The sequence below is a fragment of the Phyllobates terribilis genome, unplaced genomic scaffold (assembly GCF_046119375.1).
Source record: "Phyllobates terribilis strain yellow unplaced genomic scaffold, ASM4611937v1 Scaffold_9__5_contigs__length_417890890, whole genome shotgun sequence".
In the NCBI taxonomy this organism is placed as follows: Eukaryota; Metazoa; Chordata; class Amphibia; order Anura; family Dendrobatidae; genus Phyllobates; species Phyllobates terribilis.
This window is the reverse complement of record NW_027362769.1, coordinates 27463308-27466115: the sequence shown is the minus strand read 5'-3', so window position 1 is coordinate 27466115 and position 2808 is coordinate 27463308.

Below are 2808 nucleotides of genomic sequence, written 5' to 3'. Positions count from 1 at the left end.
AGGTTAGTTTTCACCCTACAGCCCTGGTCGTCATGGGATGAGTTCCAGCCAGTGGGAATAATTGTCTCTACTGCGAGGGGATGCTTAGACCTGGGAATTTTCCTTGTCCCCACAAGCCCCAGAACGGTCTTCTGTTGATGCCTTTTTGACAGTTTAGGTCTAAACTATGACGATACCAGGTCGATGAGGCTAAGATCATGAACCTGGCACAGGGTGAGGGGGGTGCGCACAGCTGAGGACTACTGTACTTAGTTCCGGCAGTGGTCCAGATGCAGCTCTCAGCTGCCAGTTTCACAAAGGCCTTTCCAAAACTCTTAAGCATGCTCTGGTCCTTCATGTTCTCTGCTGGAGGCCGTGACCCAGACCATATGAATGGACTGCAGAATCCATGAGACACGTGGCAAACAGCAGGCTGCCTGTTATACTTCCTCAAAGCAGGTCCATTTACCGAGGTGGTTTTCTAAAGTTGATCTTAGAAGGGCTTACAATTTGATATGCATTCGGAAAGGTGATGAGTGAAAAACAGCATTCTTAACATCTGATTGTTTATACAGGCCAAATGGACGACCTCATGAGGGTTTAGGGATTCAATTTATAGAGCAAGAGGAACAAAGCTATTCAATTTTATATATTTAATCCGAAAAGTAGGAAGTTTATAAAAAAAAATATACAAAAGATATTACAAAAGGGGACAAAACAATAGAATATATACAATTACATCAAATAAAAAGGATAACAGCAAAGCACTAAACATGTGGTTGCAGGAATTGTGCAAATCTTTTATGGAGGGAAGTACTCCTATTAGGAAAAAGAAGCAATCCTAGATCAAGCTGTATTTTCCAGTACTGAACGACAAGAATTCAGAATCCACTTTTATTAGACAAGACGCCCACATACCAACTTTAGTGTCCTCAGGTTGGGGCTGGTCAATGGGATGGGTCCCAAAAAATTGTGATCCCCAATTGTAAGGATATCTGCCCCCCCTGGAGGTCCCAGGCAGAAGATATTAATGTGATATTTCCCATCATGATTGTAGCTTTCTATAAAAAGTAGATATGGCTTAAATAACTTAGTCCATCTGGCAAATATTAATTTGAGGCTGATGTGTAAGCGCATAGTGACGTAAGTAAATGCATTATATTCCACACTTTGTCGAAAATATTTCTCACATAACTATAGAACCTATGCCTGTCACAAAAAAAACAATATTCATAACCAGACTTTGGTGTCAGAGCGTCTGACTGTACTTCCTTTGAACCCAGGAAGAGTTATCTCCACAGGCGCTAAAAGTGTCACCTACTAGCCTTTGGTATAGACTTTATGTCTCCTCTCCATTTGATAACCCAGTTCAATTACTTGTTTATGGCAGGGGGTCATAACTGAACAGGGGTCATGTGGAGTGTTTAGAGTGCTACCTCTTTACAATTATGATGAAGCCATGCTTCAATCCGCAATATGAGGTGGCACGTCCCCTCTCAAGAGATTGCTTTATAAATTGGTCCCATTTTACCATTACTTCTATGACACCTATTATTTTTTTATTTCACACAGTGTGCCACCCATAAAGTCATAAAAGACCTTTGGGGGACATTTACATTTTGAACTTTTTATTTTAATATTTCCCTTGTAACTGTGGTTCGTATATTAGCTCCAGTCACAAGGGAAATGCAGCCACCTAGAAGGATAGCAGAGCTGACTTAGCAATTCCTGCTCCCTCTCCCTATTAAGGCTATGTGCCCATGATGCAGAAACGCTCCGGATTTTTTCCTGAGCGTTTCTGCATCTCCCTGGCAGTCCTCCAGACTCGGGTACAACTCCCACATTGAAACGCATGGATTCCGCATCTACAGATCCAGTGATGCGGAATCCAAGCGTTCCAATGCAAGTCAATGGCGGCGAAAACACAACGCTTCCGCAAAATAATTGGTAGCGCTGTTTTTTTCCGCAATGATAACCCGCAGCGGAAATTTCCGCAGCATGTGCACAGCACATGCGGATTATCATTGGGGAACATGGCAGACATTCTACCAAGAGTTTCTGCAGCGGAATTGCCGCTGCAGAAACGCTTAAAAAAAGCATCGTGGGCACACAGCCTAACAGCGTTCACATGACCATTGTGTATGGAGAAGGAAGTGCCATCAGAGCTTCCACTTCCACCCCCCTATCTGTTCACTATGGGGACTCTCGCGGTCTCTTGACAACCAGATTCCTGCTCCCGCAGTTACATGCAGCTGTGCTCTTATGCAGTGACAGAATGTGACTGCAGAGCAAGAGCCGGACCGCCTGCAGGTTTAAAGTCTATGGGTGGTCTGGAAACAGTGGAAAAATAAAATGCTGCATCCAAAAAAGGGATAAACGCAGAAAAAAATGCAGCAAAAATAAAATAATCAGAGCAGATTGCTATTGAGGATTTTAATGTAGATCCCTTCCAGAAACAATGCAGTGAAAAATAAACAGTTATAGCATTCGGGAACATGGCCTTATGGGGCCGAACATACCATCAGTAGGGTTAGTGCACACTGAGTTTTTGCTGCAGAAACTCCAGCACCAGAACGCAGATTGTTAGGCTATGTGCCCACGATGCAGAAATGCTCCGGATTTTTCCTGAGCGTTTCTGCATCTCCCTGGCAGAAAAAACGCATGCGGATTGTACATGCGTTTTCCTGCCAGGAACATGCGGATTATACATGCGTTTTCCTGCCAGGAACATGCGGATTGTACATGCGTTTTCCTGCCAGGAACATGCGGATTGTACATACGTTTTCCTGCCAGGGACATGCGGATTGTACATGCGTTTTCCTGACAGGG